We start from the raw sequence: 18,855 nt of genomic DNA, 5'->3' as shown, positions 1-18,855 counted from the left end.
ACTAGGAACTAAAATCCTTCGACTTCGAATATCGAAGTCGAAGGATTTAGCGCAAATCCTACGATCGAACGATCGAAGGATTATTCGTTCGATCGAACGATTAAATCCTTCGAATCAAACGATTCGAAGGATTTTAATCCAACGATTGAAGGAATATCCTTCGATCAAAAAAACTTAGGCAAGCCTATGGGGACCTTCCCCATAGGCTAACATTGACTTCGGTAGCTTTTAGCTGCCGAACTAGGGGGTCGAAGTTTTTTTTAAAGAGACAGTACTTCGACTATCGAATGGTCGAATAGTCGAACGATTTTTAGTTCGAATCGTTCGATTCGTAGTCGTAGTCGAAGGTCGAAGTAGCCCATTCGATGGTCGAAGTAGCCCAAAAAACACTTCGAAATTCGAAGTTTTTTTAATTCGAATCCTTCACTCGAGCTTCATGAATCGGCCCCTGGGTGTTGCTGCCTCTTCATTTAGAAACGGTATAGCCACTTCTGCCACATGAGCAAAAATATACAAATGAAAGCTATTGCAGATTGAGTCTATTAAGTCAGGGTTGGAAGACAGAAGATTCTTGTGAGCTTGACATACCATAAGAAAGTCTACAATAGTGCCCTGCAGACACCGGCCAGGAATATTGCCTTACTGTTTAGGGAATATGAAGGCACTGAGGTCAATTGCTGGCGTGTAGGCAGAGCTGCATATAAAACCAGTAAGTGATATAAAATACTGTACTAGTCAGCAGTGCATTCTACTGGATTTATTTTGTATTCTATAGTGCCCTTGTGGCGGCCAGCCTATTCTCCTGGCTCTTTGACCATTCCCAGCAGCCAAGTTTCACTCACAATGACAACGGCATCTGTCTTTCCACCAAACCCAATGTTGTCCATCAGAAAGGTCCTTTTTTGTTTAAAGTAACAGTAACACAAATAAATAAAAGCTTTTCAACGTAAATAAAATATAATATACTGTTGCTATGCACTGGTAAAAGTCATGTATTTGCTTTAGTTTATGTAAATAGGCTACGACTGGAGTGCTAGAAACACTACTATAGTTTATATAAACAAGCTGCTGTGTAGCCATGGGGGCAGCCATTCAAGCTAAAAAAGGAGAAAAAGCACAGGCTACTTAATAGATAACAGATACACACTGTTATAGAGTACTATGAGATTCTACAGAGTGCATCTGGTATCTGCTATGTAACTTGTGCTTGAATGGCTGCCCCCATGGCTACACAGCAGTTTTTTTTTATATAAACTATAGTAGTGTTTCTAGCACTCCAGTTGTACCAGTGCAGAGAAACAGTACATTACATTTTATTTTTGAGGTCTGCAATTTGGGACTGTCCCATCTAAATCAGGACCAATAGCAAGTAAGCAGACTTATTATAACACTTATATTGAGAAATATTGTTTGTAATGAGACATCTCCAACTGTGGCCTCAGGAAAACATCTGTGAAATAAGGGTTTGGCTAGAGGATATTCATGGATTTATTGTAATATATTGAAATATTGATGGCTATACAGTGTATGGCAGGACTGAGCACATACAAGTTGTACAGAACATATACTACCGTACCACTAAACTGAGAGAAAGCGCACATGAATAAGCAAAGTTCAAATGCTCAGCACCCGTCCTCCACAACTGCAGAGTTCATCTTTTCCCACGCTGGGGCTGCATGCAGCCAAAGAACATTGCGAGCAGACGATAAGGTCAGCAGATGTGATTGCTGAGGCTGTTACAAGGGATTGCTTTTGGACATTCGCCACAAATAAAACATTTTGAAATAAGAAACAAAGGTGGCTAATATCGTACCGCCACATCTTGGCCATCACTGCAACGTTCCAGATGTTGGACCGGTCTGAATTTTTCCCTGTTATCTCTTTAGCAGATTTGTAAAACTTGGCAAAACATCCAAAGACAGATACATGAGTACCAGACAGAAGGCCTATTTATCTAAAGAACTATTTATCTAATCCGTTCCGTAATTTTAGCTGTTTGTAATCCTTAGACCAATGCCACATGGCATAGTTAGAGTTGCACATTATAAACAGTTGCTAATGCAATTCATGATGGGCCTTCTTGTCACTTCTGTGGCAAGCCTCCATCTTTCACCTATCAGCCATGTTTCCCTCCCCCCCAAGGGCGCTATCTTCTTTACACTTCTTTACACTTCTTCACAGTTTTAATACCTGTACTGTCACAAACCATAACATTTACCGCTTTATTTTCTCCACCAACAGCTGAGCCACTAAATACTTTTGCACATTTCCAAAAACATATTCCCTTAAAGTAGAAGGAAAGGCTAAAATTAAGTAAGCTTTATTAGAAAGGTCTATATAAATACACCAATAAACCATCAAAGTAATGCTGCTCTGAGTCCTCTGTCACAAGAAACATTTCATTTCTTTCCTTCTATTGTGTACTCATGGGCTTCTGTATCAGACTTCCTGTTTTCATTATAAACCTCCAGAGCTACGGCTTGAGCATGCTCAGTTTGCTACTCTCTCCCTCCTCCCCTCCCTTTCCCCCTCCCTCCTCCCTTCCCTGCTGTAATCTGAGCCCAGAGCTATGAGTGAGCAGGGAGAGACTCAGCCAGGAAGTGATGTCAGAGCAAGCTAATATGGCAGCTGTTTCCTAAACAAACAGAAAGTTTCTAGAGCTGTTTACTCAGGTATGGTAAAGCATTCTGCAGAATAAATATAGTCTTATAGCTTGCACTATTGGCAATGAACTGCTTCGGTAGCTTTCCTTCTCCTTTAATGAGTTTGATTTCATTCCTCCAAGAAGCATGTGGAGCTTTTCAACGCCTGGACCATTAGATAGAAGGAATCATTTACAAAGTGTAGGGCAAGCAGCAGTGGAACCCGTCATGTTTTTTGCACACTTGTGAATTTGTTTTCAGCTCACGCAATGTTTTGATGGCACTTCACTCTTTATCAAGAATTTTTGCACACTTGCATCCTGCCCTGCATTTTTCTGAATTACCTCCGGACTCCAAAAAAGGAGCTCAGAGATCGTCTGGTGCCCCATGATTAAAATGCTGCTTGCGTTTAACAGCAATGTATTGATTATGGCTGGGCTGCGGATAGCAGGGCGATGCAGGTAGGCATCTACTCAGTGGTGTTACTAGATATTTCTGGGCCTCACAGCAAGTTAATTTTCAGGCCCCTTATAATGTCTAGAGGTTGACCTGTTTTACCAATATTTATTGAAATTGTATATTAATTAGGGCTTTGTGGGGCTACTTTACCTCCTGGGACCCCCTGCAGCCCCTGCATCTACTCCCACCCCCAAACTGTACCAATCTGAATGCCATGGAAGAGAGCCGTGCAAGGAGCAAGTTCACAGGGGCAATTGCTTTTTTAAAATACGTCTCTTACGGTGGAATGTAATAAAAATCGCTAACGGAAAAACGATTCGCAATGCGAAAAATTATGCCTTTGCGCGAACAAATTTTGCTTTGCGTGAATTTAATATAGCTTTTGCGAGCCCGGTAACTGTTTAGCCACCACTTCCGACAGTGAAAGACCGTTTGCGAATTTTATAGTTTGCGCCAATGCGCAGTAAATGTAATAAAACTTCTTACTGAAAAAGTCGTCATGTTTGCTCCAAAAGATTACGACACCTTCAAGCACTTCTTATGAGTGCGCAATTAAAATTCGCAATGTGCAATTAAAAATCGCAATGCAATAACAGTTTAAGGAACAATATTACATTGCGAGATGTGGATTTTTAGTGTTATTGGTGCGAATTGTTTTGCTCCTTGCGACTTTTATTACATTCCCCTGTAAGTGCTTTAGCACTTGCATCCGGTGTGTCACAGTAAATGAGCCCTCTATTCTCCAAAAATGAAACCCCAGACTCTGACTCACAGCTCAGTTATACTCAACCCTCTAGCACAGGTCCTCCCTTTCTAAGGACACAGAAGCAACAGCATTTTCGAGTACAACTATATTACACTAGCCCTTTGTGTCACTCGCATTGTTACACCACCGAATATATTTTATTTCTACCGACTATTTCCATGGATACAGTAGAGTTCCTTTTAGTTAACATTGTCAGAGTTATTGAACCAAGACCTGACATTTTCTAAATGAAATAAAAAAAAAAAAAATACATGATTGTCTATGGGCATTGGTTTGTGTGCTTATGAAATGCAAGGATAAGCTATATGTATTTCACTCTGTTTGTGTTAGCTTAAGTGCAACGGAAGGTTATTTGGATTATTGGATCCAACCTTTCTATCTCTCATCTTTATGCTTCCAGACGCAAACAAAAGGGTGGCAGAGCCTTTCATTCCTGTTTGTGATTTAGACTACAGGATCCTCACCATCATTTATTTACATAGTGCCAGCAAACTATCCAGAATTTATATTATACTATGCATATTATAACAAACAGGGTTCTTGAGCTAACAAATAAGGGTGTAGCAGGAGGATTATAGGGCCCTGCTTGTAAGAGATAGGGAGCCACATATGGTTGTTGAAAAGAATTGGTAATGGTTCTTTAGGTTTAGGTTGACTTCTTTGACCACCATAGTTACATAGTTAAATTGGGTTGAAAAAAGACAAAGTCCATCAAGTTCAACCCCTCCAAATGAAAACCCAGCATCCATACACACACCCCTCCATACCTTCACATAAATTCTATATACCCATATCTATACTAACTATAGAGTTTAGTATCACAATAGCCTTTGATATTATGTCTGTCCAAGAAATCATCCAAGCCATTCTTAAAGGCATTAACTGAATCAGCATCACAACATCACCCGGCAGTGCATTCCCCAACCTCACTGTCCTGACTGTGAAGAACCCCCTACGTTTCTTCAAATGAAAGTTCTTTTCTTCTAGTCTGAAGGGGTGGCCTCTGGTACGGTGATCCAGTTACTTCTGTTTTTCTGCCGAACCTTCTTTTAATGATGCACTCATGCCAGGGCCAGATGATGGCAGGATCGGCTCCCCCGCTTCCGCACTCCTGGTCTGTGGCACCCGGAAGCAATGTTTCTGCTCGGCTGCAGGCAGATGTGGTGGATTTCGACATTAAAACACGAAATTTTGCATTTTATTCTGAAATATACCCCTACTGAAAAGGCAATGGGGCAGCAGGACATTTTCTGGCTCTAGCCGTAAAGGGTGGTTCAGTTTTAAAGGGGAACTCCACACAGACATAACTTAAGCTTTTTGAAAAGTAAACATAATTTTAAGCAACTTTGCAATATACATCAATTAAAATATATACAGGCTTTTTTAATGGTTTCTGACAGTTCCCTAAGCCTAGCCCCCTGCTCTCCTGCTGATCTGTCTGACCACTTTGCTAAGCTGACTGACTACTGTTACTTTGTATCAACAGCCAGATGTCCTCAGCCTGCATCCTCCAAACCCCACAATGTGATTTCGATAAGAAAAGGAACATCACAGTGCAATGCATTGTGGGTTATGTAGTTCCTGCATGCTGTCTGTAAGTAGTGATGGACGAATTTATTCGCCAGGCGTGCATTCGCTGCAAATTCCCGCAATTTGCTGGTGGCGAATAAATTCACGAAACCGCCGTGAAAATTCACCAGCAAAAAAAAACGGCGAAAAAAAAAATCGGATGCTGGCGTCCGTTTCAAAAACAAGACGCCGGCACCATTTCTCTAATTTTTTGCCGTTTCACTAATTTCGCGGGAAATTCGCCCATCACTGTCTGTAAGCTGTGGAGAAGTTGTTACAATGTGTAACATCAGTGTTTAGTCCCTCCTTTCCTGCCAGGATTTCAAATGATGCAGAAACAGATCTGTTAAACAGCTGGATTTCAGCATAGAAATTAGAAATTTATTCATACTTTTTGAAGAAACAGGTAACTGTGATGAGTATATTAGGGGTTTCTGTGTTATGTGGGCCTCTATCAATTTTAGTTTGGAAGCCGGAGTTCCACTTTTAATACGTTATAGAATGGCTAACCCCTATCAACTTATTAGTCATCATTATTTATATTTTATACTTTTTCAATTGTTTGCCTTCTTTCCAACTTTCAAATAGGGGTCGCTGACCCCATCTAAAGAACAGACCTTTTGCAAGATTTATTGTTATTGCAGCTTTTAAATACTCATCTTTCTATTCAGCCCCTCTTGTATTCCTATTCCAGTCTCTTATTCACATCAATGCAAGGTTTCAATGGTCATTTGGACCCTAGCCACCAGATTGTTGAAATTGAGAACCGGAGAGCTGCTGAATAAAAAGCTAAATAACTCAAAAGCCACAAATAATAAAAAATGAAAAGTTAGTCGCTCAGCTCTCAAGGGGTAGGATTCAGTATCCAGAGTATAGCGCTGTACATAAACATGTTAGGTTTTTATATTGAATTATGTGGCCAACATCCCATAAGCTTCTAAAAAGAAGTTGAAGGTTGAAGGAAGTTCACCTGAGGTGTATAATTTGGCAAGGTTTTGTTTTCTACCTAGGTAGGGCCAAATAAAAAGACAAAGCACAATAAACCTGGTACCTTGTATCATTGAGCAATGATTTCAGTCAAGTCATCCTGGAGAACAATAAAGATGACCTCAGATGGAATGAAATAACTATGTTCAGGTGGTTGTGTTTTATTTCTGTATCCCTTTCAAAACTGACATCCTTAAATGTTTTGGCTGGGGATCTTAGGTTCTCTCAGCCGTCTGATGGCCTTCCTAAACCCCTGCGGTTATTTGGTTATTCCAAATCTTCTAAATTATCAAGGAAGGCTGCACAAGCAGCACCAAGAACATCAATGTGTTTTTATTATCCTTAGAGGCTTTCTTTTTTTTAAATAAAAGGTGAAACAAAGCTCTACCAGATGTCAGACTGCTCGCAATGGAGTCAGTCGAGTGTAACTTAAGGACCTAAGGAAAGAGAAAAATTCTTAGGGAACACTAAGTGGCTAGATGTTTTTCTGGTATATTACAATATTTATGATTTTATATATTTTTAGCTTTCATCTTTTTGTTAAAGGACTGTATTTTCGACAGGTTCATGGAATATTCAGGTAAAGTAGACAGAGATTCAGGGCAAGGCCAGACGTGGGGTTTTTACGTTGCGTTTTTAAAAAAGCTCAGTCGAGAGTAAATACGCATAAACTGCACTACCACTGAAATGAATGGAAACACACTATGGCGATTCTCACAGGACGCTTGCGAGCCAAAATCCGCCACGGGAAACCAGTATTGGCGTTTTTCAGCAGAAACGCCAATTCGTCAAGAAACTACCAAGTCAATAGACTCTATGGGATCTATTGAAACCACACCTTACATAAATATGCAGCTTATTTTAAATGCGGCGTCCAAATTCTTGCGATATAAATGGAGCATATATGTTTTTACTGCGTATTAGGCCAGTGACGTACTTATGTTGTGTATTGACAATCATTCCTGCTCCATTTTGCATGTAAATAGCTTTTATATTTTTAGCCAGCGGAATTATGGAGAACAAGAACAATGAGAAGTGGATGTTGGGAAAAGAAACCTACGTGCTGAAAAACGCATGTTGATAGTCGCATGTAGTTTCGCTCAACCAAGCTTTTTTAAAAACGTAAGGTAAAAACGCCACGTCTGGCCTTGCACGTAGAAGTGATTGGGTTTTTGTTTGAGCTGGTTGAGGCTGTTAACTATGAAAATAAAGGGGTCGTTTACAAATACCTGTTGACACTGTGCTTGGGGGGGCGCTCTTCTCTGTTTTATAATGGTAAGGGAGATGATTTTGTGATGTATATGTTGAAGAACATTTTCAGGGCCAAAAAGTTTGATTAGTATTAGTGCAGTGAGGCAGTGTGTACAATTAGTGATAGGCGAATTTGGCCTGTTACGCTTTGTCCAAAAATTCACAAATTTTCCATGAAATTTGCAAAACGACGAAAAATTCCCAAAAATCGAATTTTGAAGCCTGTGTCAATGTTGACTCCGGCATTAAAGTCAGTGGGCGTCATAATAATGTTGACGCGTGACGGTTTTGACGCTAGCAATTTTTTCAAAGCGCGTCCAAATATTTTTGACGTTTATTATACCTCTGTGCATAAAGGTGTCACTCACCTCTACAGTTATGTACTGCTGGGTGCAGGTCATATGATTATAGGGTGATATGAGGCATCTGTTGACTACACCTAAGAAAGGAACCCAGAGTCAGGTAGAAAGTCAACCCGGCTGTGTTGACTTTCTACCCGGCTCTTGGTTCTTATCTTAGGTGTATTCAAGGTTCCTTTGTCAACCAGCTTTGATGGTTCCCTTGTCTTTGATGCCAGAGGAAAGGCTAGTTCAACTGGACATAAAACAGAATCGTTTTTCAGAAATGTGACCCAGTTAACAGCAGAGACCATAGGTGTTATTTACAATTGAAAAAGCAGTATGTGGAGTGCAAAAAAAAAATGGTGCAAGCCTTGACTGGTCACAAGCACCTGTGGATACAAGGGCCTCAGATTTGTGATGAATACAAGCACAGGCAGTGTTGGAATAATGAGGAGTGAACTGGGTTTGAAAAATATCTTTTTTTGGGGGGGAGGGGCAGTAACCAACAATAAATCTCCCTCCAGCTGTACCAGTCTTATCTCATATGTTCAGTAATAATGTTTTTTTGTTCACTGTTATAGACTCACTATGCTTGTAAAGGCTGTTGGGAGTCAAAATGCCCCTTGCATAGTTTATATTCACATACACAGGCTCAGCATGTACTAAACTGAGATGTTGCATCAGTCCAGCAATATACACTGAATGGTACAGAAACCAGATGTACATAATCTATTCCTTCTGGACCTTGATGTGGTAGAAATAACATTTGACTTCATCGCCTTTTCTGTGCATGATCCTTCTCACGTGTTGCAGAGACATTTCTATGGAGCATACACATATTGTTTGAACGGAAGACTAGTTATAATAACCTGGTACAACAATACTTTGTCGAGTCATTCTGATAAATGACCTCAATATTTTTTATTTATTACAATTCAAACAGTTCTTTCAGCGCTGGCAGAGTGAAAAAAAAATCACTTTATATATAATGCCTGCCAGTCGTAAAATCACCTGGGAACTCCATGACCAGAGACCATTGTGTTATAGAGTATTAACACCTTGGGCACATTGACCTGTAGCTGCCACCTGCTGCATTTCCTGGGACTGATACCCAGAGATTGATGCCTAGAGACTGACTCCCTCGGACAGATACCCTAAAATTGATGCCTCAAGACTGACTCCCTGATACTGACACCCTGAGACTGATGCATCATGACTGACTCCCTGGGACTGACACCCTGAGACTGATGCCTTCAGACTGACCATCTGAGTTGATGCCTCAAGTCTGACCCCCTCAGACTGATACCCTGATGCTGATACCCTGTGACTGACACCCTAAAACTGATTCCTCGAGACTGCCTCCTTGATACTGACACCCTGAGACTGATGCTTCGAGACTGCCTCCCTGAGACTGACCCTCTAAGATGTATACCTCAAGTCTGACTCCCTGAGACTGACCCCCCGAAACTGATACCCTTTCACTAATACCCACGGACTGACCCCCTGAGACTGATGCCTCAAGACTGAGCCCATGAAAATGACCCCCAGATACTGATGACTCAAGTTTGACTGCCTTGAACTGACCTCCTGAGATTGATGCAGTTGGGGACTAAAAGTGGCACAGGCTAATTGTAAATGGCTGTTATAGGGGTGATCCAAAATCCCCTGAAAATTGCCCCTATAACAACAATAATCACATTATATATAAACGTATTACAAATGCATCCTGCACAAAGTTATGCGGTTGGAAGTCTACCGTAGTGTCTATCAATTTCCCTAAAATAGAAACAATACACCATGTAGGGCTATGTGTCCTTTTATGCCTTTAACTTCTTAAGTTTGTGGTTTGTTACCTATAAAACCCCTGTACTAGTTATATTTTATAAACATAAAGGGGTAAGTCTCTAGCCTTTTAACAGATACATCCAGCATAGCTGCATAGAAATCAGTGCCTCCTGCATCACACACCTTAATATTCTCAATCTCAACCTTATATTAGACAAACATGGTAGCCGGCCCCTGTATGAAACAAACATTGCGCTGGTGTTTGTTGAAATATATGCAGCCGTACATTAAAGGGTTATTTATTAAACCTTGAATTTTCCTATCGTGGTCTTTGGTGTGTTTAGCCCGAAAATCTGACCTTTTTGGGGGGTTTGGGGCAAAAAATTCGGGATTCAGGAAAAAAGTCAGAAAAATTTGTACGATTTGGGTTTTTGCTTGATTTTATTGATTATCAAGTTTTTTTATTAATAAATAAGCTAATATCAGGCATGGGAGTTTGGTCAAGCTTTTTTTATTAATACTATGATTTTAGTAAATAACCTCCTTATTCTCCCTCTTGCACTGCTCTTAATCATATAAACAGTAAGGGGGTTATTTACTAAAATCCAAATTGATCTTATATCTTATTTTAAAAAACCACGACCAAACTCCCATGCCTTATTTTAGTTAGGATTGTGGAAAAAACGAATCGCTCAAAATTTTCTGACTTTTTCCCAAACTGCTCTAACTTTTTTGGCTTTTTTTTCCTGAATTACTCGAATTTTTTGAGTTTTTGCCAAAAAAAACTCCAAAACCTTAGGATTTTCAGGCTAAACCCAGCGCAGACCACAAAAACTTGAAATAGGTGCCTCTCGCATTGACTTTTACAGGACCTCGACAGGTCTGAAATGGCGGATTTTTGGATTCAGGCTTTTTGCAGAATCGGGCATAATAAATCGTTTTTGAGATTTTAACTTTCGGATTTTAATAAACAAACCCCAAAATAAACCCAATAGGGCCAATTTTGTTTTCAATAAGGATTAATTATATCTTATTTGGGATCAAGTACAAGCTACTGTTTTATTATTACAGAGAAAAAGGAAATTGTTTGTTACAAATGTTCATTATTTGATCAAAATTGAATTTATTTGACATGGCTATCCTGTAATTTGGAGCATTCTGGTTATTGAGTTTCCAGATAATGGATCGCTTTTATTTCCTTGAATTGTGTGTGTATGTTTATGTGCCCCAGTAAATATTATACCAGCTATAAAATCCCAAAGGCATACAATCTAGTTTACAATGATGCTATTAGGAGACGGGGTGGTGTTTCTGAGGACACCAAGAGAATCCCTCTCTGGAAGGTAATTCACAGCTTTCAGGTTGTTGCTTGTGTATTTAATAATGTCATAAAACAGGATTGTCTTTTTGCTATTTTAATTTTACATAAAGTGCCTTGAGAATTGCCGGTCATTCTCCAGATAGGGAACATAACCATAGTTCATAAATTGCAAGCCGCGAATTAGAGAGAGAAAAAAACCCAGGTCAGAGTTTGGGTCCTAGATCAATGCACACGGGGTTTTACTGTCAGTCTCCCCTTATTCAAAGCATGGCTGGTGTAAATTTGACTATATGCTCTGTTTAATCACAGCAACATCCAGACACCTTGTGGGGATTCAGTGATAAACCTGAAGGAAAATTAAAGTGACGATTTGTTATTCACAATTTGATTTCTTTCTTGCTGAAATCCCATGCACGACCTGCAAAACAATTCTCTAGGGCTCCACCGAGCAGAATATCTGACAATGTATAATTAGCCCTTACAACTGGGAAAAAAAGATAATATTATTGGCTGTTTAACCCTTTACATTGCTTAGATCACAGAATCTATGGCAGGAGCCTAAAAGTACCATCTTTTTGATAGCATTGATTCTATGTTCCTTACTTTGGTGGCAAGATCAAAGGGTAGTGCCACTAAAACAATACAGATTCCATTCAGGAAATCAGGACTGGAGGAGATGGAGGTGGCCTCTGACAATGCAGGAATGCTGGGGCCTAAACTGTGGGGAGTAGGAAATCAAGAATGTCCAATCTGCAGTCCTCCCGATGTAATTGCACTTAAAACTTCAGCCTTAAATAGGTTGGTTTTGCCTCCAATAAGGATTAATTATATTTCAGTTTGGATCAAGTACAAGTTATTGTTTTATTATTACGGAGGAAAAGGAAATCATTTTTAAAAATTTGGATTATTTGGATAAAATGGAGTGTAGGGGAGGTGACCTTTTCGTAATTCAGCGCTTTCTGGATAACAGGTTTCCGGATAATGGATCCCATACGTGTGTGTGTGTGTGTGTGTACTGCTAATTTGATCCAAATTACTGTGGTTTTCACATAATGCAGTGTTTTACCCAGTGTCGGACTGGGACACCAGGGGCCCACCAAAAAACCTTAGACTAGGGTCCCACAGTACTGATATTCTTCTTCTCCTCACTCAACCTCTATTCTCCTAGTCTTTATTCTTTACACACTATAATCTATTATTCCCTCTATTTAGTCTCTCTGGGGCCAGTCCAACACTGGTTTTCCCCCAGAATTTCAGAGTTGTTGTGGTTGCAGGGGACATTGTCCCTGATGCCATTGTGGTCGATGGCACACACTGGTGCTCTTGCTTTACCGTAATTAATGCAATTGCACTCTGGAGGTGGTGGTAGCTCCAGGGTTCAACTGCGCTCGATTTAGAAGAGGAGGCAGGAAGGACTGAACATGTCTTTATAACATATGCTGCTGTGATGGGACACTATCTACCCTGTGCACTCCAGTGATACATGCAAGATTCTATAGCAATCCACCTTCAGGTCACTGACCATCAAGTGCTGGAATCATATTGCTATAGGGTTTTTTAGCATTAAGCTATTAACCTTAAGCTGTCCAGAACTGGCCATACATGGCAAGATTTGATTGTATGACCTGGCTTGCAAAGTAGTAAATCTTTTGCCATTTTGGCCTATGTAGCACGGTGATGTGCTACTGACTGACCAGCTGGGTCTGATTAACCTCGGGTGGCTAATCAGCACTCCTTAAAGCCCAGGCTGGTCAATCTCTCAAGGAGGTCTAAACAACTCGACTAGGAGAGACCCGGGGAGAGAGTTGTGGATCCTGATACATAAGATTCCATGTGGCTGTGCACACAGTCAGCCATACAGAAGGTCTGTCACTGCTGCCGTAAGCTATTTCTGTTGTTTTGGAAAGAAACCTGCCTATATTTTTACCTGTTTGCTGCCGGCTGGAAATAAAAGCCATTTAAGAGACTTTTGCTGTCCTGACGCTTACTCTGTGGGAACCTGTCATAGCCTACCAAGTGGTGGGACACATTGAACTGCTCCCTTGTCTCTAGAATATGATCCAATAGAGAAGCACTGCACACCTACTGATCATGAGCCACATCCCTGGCCTAACGCAATCCTCAGCTAACAGAATTTTAGTCAATATCTGGCCAAATCTCATTCAGATGTTGACTGGATTGGTGATCATTTTGGAGCCATAGGTGAGCATAAAGGCTGCAAACACATTCATTAGTGGCCAAAAATATGCCCATGTATTGGCATTTTAAGAAGGTTATTCATAAATGATCGGGTTTGTGTTTTCCACGATACTTTGAGTTTTCAAGGTGGGTTTTTTTTGTCAAAAATCACATTTTCGGGTTGAAAAAAAAACCTCAAATTATAAAAGATTTATAACCGATCTTGGAAATAGCTCAAAACTGAAAATACACCATCTAAAACCTGTTGAGCTAATGTAGGAGTCAATGGTCCCTTGAACCATTTGTTAATAGCCATGATTTTTTCCTGAGAGTTTTGCCCGAAAACTCGAACAATCTGCCGAAAATTAGAATAATTTGAGTTTTTTGTTGTTAACCCCAAACTCGCTGAATCAAATTTTTTCCGTTCTAGTTTTTTCTTAAAGGAGAATTCAACCCGTCATAAAAAAGACCCGTAATTTTCGGTAATTTTCGTGCTTTCGGAATCGGAATTTTCGGTAATGTGCCGAATGTCACGGAAATTACCAAAAATTCAGGTTTCACGCATGCACAAGCACTGAACGTCACGAAAATTAATGAAAATTCAGATTTAGGAACTTTCGGTAATTTCCGTGACTTTCGGAGCATGCGCAGTTGTTCGGGACCGGAAACATACTCCAACTGTGCATGCGCCGAAAATGCAGTCAATAAACGAAGATTACCGGATAAGAAGAAGATGGCTGCCGTGAATTCCAATCCAAAATCTGCACGGAGGGGTGAGTAAAAAATTAGGGGCATTTGCCCTTGAAGGGAGGTAGGCTGGGGGGAGGAGGGAGTGGGGTCTACCCAGGGTAGGGGGAGAGGGTTTATTTTATTAAGAGTTGAATTCTCCTTTAGATTAGAAACCATTCGAGTTCAAGGTATAAAGAAACTCTAAAATTCGACCTTTGACAAATAACCCCCCAAATGTCCATGAAAACCCTCAGACTTTTGACTCCTTAATATATATCAGAATGTATTACAAATCTGTTAAATGTGAAATCACTGCATAGAATAAAGATAATAAATAGACTGGTTATGATAGGCAGCACCGACTGCGGTTAAACCACATAGACAAATACAAGAGATCCTCTGTACCCATTATCAATATATTAAGGACATTGAGACATTTTGTGCCTTAAGCTACTAAAAAATGCCTCACCCTTTAAACCCTAGTCCATACATTGCAATATATTTAAGATGGCCAAGTACATCAAACCAACACAGCCCAACTTCATTTCTCAGCCTTTGGTTAAACCAAAAAATGAAGCTGAGCTGTGTTGGTACGACATTAATAAATGAGCCTGTACAAGCAAAAGCAACAAAATTGAAGACATGCCTGCTTGGTTTCAGACAAAAGGCCGTTTCTAAATAATCTATTGAAGAACCTGCTTAAGACCAATTCATCAATATTCTTGTGTCTGTTATAATGATGTCCGGGTCAATGAGACCTCGCTGATCTGTTCGTTTACCCCGGTCATGCCATCAGAACCACTTATGGTCAGCCAGTTCTTGCATTCACGTGTTTATCAAAGCAAATTAGAAATGAACTTGCACAACGGAACAATGGTGCCACATTAGGAAATTCAGAATTATATTTTTTAACAAAGGGAACGATTTCCGGCTTTATATGCAGATACACAAGCGTGGTTATACCATTATGCTTTACGGTATTAAAACAAACACCACACTTCCCATTGACTTGAATGAGTATTTTATTGCGTGAGAACTGCCTGTACTTGTCCCTGTACCTGCCCCAGGTGCCAAACAGCTCAATATTAATAGAATGGGTTAGGCTTTTGGCACATAGGGAAGTAACCGGTGCCTGATTTAGACAGTGGGTTTCTAACATAATCACTGTGGTGTGACTCTTTCATTTCTAACACCGTTAGAATCTAATCTATCAAGAGTGACAGCGATATTGACTCGGGGAAAAAGGAAAAGTTTATTAAACTTTCCAATGCAACCACAAAAGTGACTACAGGTATGGGACCTCTTATCCAGAACGTTTGGCACCTGGTAGTTTTCCGGATAATGGATATCTCCGTAATTTAAATCTTCAAACCTTAAGTCTGCTAGAAAACCATTTAAATATTAAATAAACCCAATAGGCTGGTTTTGCTTTCAATAAGAATTCATTATATCTTAGTTTGGATCAAGCTCTATTTTATTATAACAGAGAAAAAGGAAATCATTTTTAAACATTTAAATTATTTGGATAAAATTGAGTCTATGGGAAATGGCCTTCCCATAACTCTGAGCTTTCTGGATCCAGATAACAGATCCCATACCTGTATAACTTTTTAAAATACAGCGTTTCCCAAACTGGTCATCCAGGGGAACCTGTAGCTCTGGCAGGGGGGCTCAGCCTGATAATTAATTAGACTAACATTTGGAAAGAATGGCTTTTTGAAATGAGGGAGATTTATATTTGTGGAATGATTGGTCATTCATATAAAAATATGGCTTTGAATGATGGGAATTGACTTGTGCGTCCAGAGGTCTTTGATTGGCTAATTCCTATACAAAATACATTGAAGCACTGGTTACTGAAATCAGATACAGGTATAGGACCTGTTATCCAGAATGCTCGGGACCTGGGTTTTTTCAGATAACGGATCTTTCCATAATTTGGATCTTCCTACCTTAAGTCTACTAAAAAATCATGTAAATATTTAATAAACCCAATAGGCTGGTTTTGCTTCCAATAAGGATTAATTATATCTTAGTTTGGATCAAGTACAATATACTGTTTTATTATTACAGTGAAAAAGGAAATCATTTATTCAAATTTGGATTATTTGGATAAAATGGAGATGGCCCTTCTGTAACTTGGAGCTTTCTGTATAAATATTTCCAATAATATCGGTTTTCATTCCCTTTAGTTCATTTCTTCTTCATGACAAATGACCAATTCATTCATAGGACACCACAACATGTTTATATATTTCATCTTAGGTGTCTGACTGGATTATATTACCTTGGACTGATGGGTTTCTGCCAAGACCTACGTACATGGCTCATATTACATAAATAGAAAGCCCTAAAATGATACACGTGGTGCCCGTCATGGACTGAACCACTGATTTAAGAACAGGTGACTGTCATTACTTTGGGAAGTGCGAACCCTCCGGAAAAATAATATGTGTAACACGGCGAATTCAAATGACCATTTAAGTCTGAAAATCCTTAACAGGTGGGCACCCTAAATAATCCTCATAAAAATATTTAGCACAATCTAGCGGGTGCTCTATTTGTGGATCATTTCAAACTATGTTGTAATGGCTGGGAACTTCCATGGATACTATTACACTAATTTCCAAAAGGGTTTGTTCATTTTCTTTTTCGGTATGCATAACCTCTGATTTGTGTAATTTTTTTTAATAGAACTGAAGTAACTGTACTTACATTGAAGACCCATTCTTGTCTCAGTGCACTGTACCTGTTTTATGAACATGTGGGTGCTTATTTGGCATGCTTGGGTGCTGTCCACTCCCTGCATGTCTGGTGATGTCAGCAGTAGGAAGTTGGACTAGGTCCCGAATATGAAGCGGAAATAGACAACCTTGGAAACATGAATGTTCTCAATGAGAGGTCATCTGCACTTTCAGGCTGAAACAACTGTCTAATCCAGAAAGGTGTATTTTTTCCAGCCTCTTCAGACTTTATTTGCACCTGAGAATTATTAATTGACCCTATTAATATGTGATAAGTGGCCTTTCAACTGTATTATGGTTTACTTAATAACATGGTATGTTTTTCTCCATTTACCAAAATAAAGAGGCACTCAGCAGACTCTTTTGGAGGACAAGGATGAGAGTTTTGGTCTTCGATCCAGCTCCCAAAAGAGCGTTAGCTGGAAGGAAGTAATCATTTATATAAGCTTAAGAATTTATGTTGCAGAAAAATATCAATCCCATTCAAGTGGACAACTCCCTAGAGAAAAAGAGGTACTGTGGACCTTTTGCCAGAGGTCAATTTAATAAAGTATGAATTCTCTTCAACCTAACTTCACCAAAGTTCGCTTCACTTCGCCAGGTGTATGTTCACAACACATCTCTATATTTACTTTAAATCATGAGTTAACTTTTTTCAAGAGAAATTTGGTGAATACTCTTCTGGCGTAAATTCTCTGTAAAAATTCACCAGTATATTTCCCCCGTAGCAGTTTGCCAGAGAATTTTAACCATGGAGAAAAGTAGCATGGAAATGGCAATGTACAGTAGATTGTGATTTAAAAGTTGCTGCTCTATCTTTATAATGGGAGTTTGTCAGCCTGAATCTGGTGAAGTACACTTTAGCAAAAAGGATACCGTTCGCACTTTGCTAAATTACCGGATTTTCGCGAAAGAGTTTTCGCTGGAGAACCTTTGCTAGAATTAGGAATGAGCGAATTTTTTTTGCCACGTTTTGCCATGGAGATAGGGTCCATAGACTTCAATGGGAAAAAAAATAACACGCATAAAAAGACGCGTCAAAAATAGTTTGTCGTGAATGGACTTTAATGCATTTCGGCTAATCTTTGCCAACGGTAATTTTTGGCGAAGCAAAACGGGTCAAATTCACCCATCCCTACTAGAGATTTGTCGCTGGTGAAACGTTGTGAAACTTCTCCAGCGCTGAGCTTTTCACTAGCGAATTGTCCTCTTAGTAAATTTTAGTAAATTGGCGAATTCACTGGGAATTGTCATTTTGGTGAATTTTTGCCAAAAAAAAACACAATTCGCCCTTTAGTATTTGTGCCCCCATGTGTTCTGGTAAAGGAGTAGTTGAAGAACTCAAGGTAGCCTTACTGGGACTATACATCCTACCATACCCACAATCAGCTACATATTTAGCCCCCCACTCTTGTTAAATCCTGTTTTGGGATTGTCCTCCAACTATAAGGATATATTATATGGAGAAAAGTTAAAAAAAAAAAAGGATTACCCACATTTTGTTTTTGTTTTATTGTTTTCAAATACTCATAATCCATCATTATAAAGTACTTCCATCTACCACTTTGTTATTGGTATTTGTATGTACAGTGCCCATCCATTTTGCATGTAAGCAGTCGTTCCAAAGACATTCACTTCCCTGCTTTGGTTACAGCTTTGTGCGTGTGTCTCTAGCGAGGGCAATAAACGAGTGGACAAAATAAGATAAACCATGATCTCAGAGCAAAAGGCCAGGGAGAGGCTAGCCAGAATTCCAATATTCTGCAGGGAGGAGCTGTATAGCACAAACACTGAGAGCTGCAGAGTGAAAGAACGTCTCCCAGAAAGGCTTGCCAAGTGAATTATGAAGTGGAGATTGGTTAAGTAAGACAATGCTGCAATGTTTTCTACAGATTACCGTATAGACTGAAAGAAGCCAGCAGCTGGCTGACTAATTAATTAAGCGATAATATTGAAATGAGGTGAGCTGAGGTGAAGTACTAAACTTAGCGACAGAAAGCAGACTAGAGGCATACATGGTTTTTTCTATTATTTTATATATGCAGTCTGCATTGAATTTGTTAACCTCTTCTGAGACCAAATC

The sequence above is a fragment of the Xenopus laevis genome, chromosome 2L (genome assembly GCF_017654675.1).
Source record: "Xenopus laevis strain J_2021 chromosome 2L, Xenopus_laevis_v10.1, whole genome shotgun sequence".
Lineage (NCBI taxonomy): Eukaryota > Metazoa > Chordata > Amphibia > Anura > Pipidae > Xenopus > Xenopus laevis.
Note: the sequence above shows the minus strand (reverse complement) of the source record.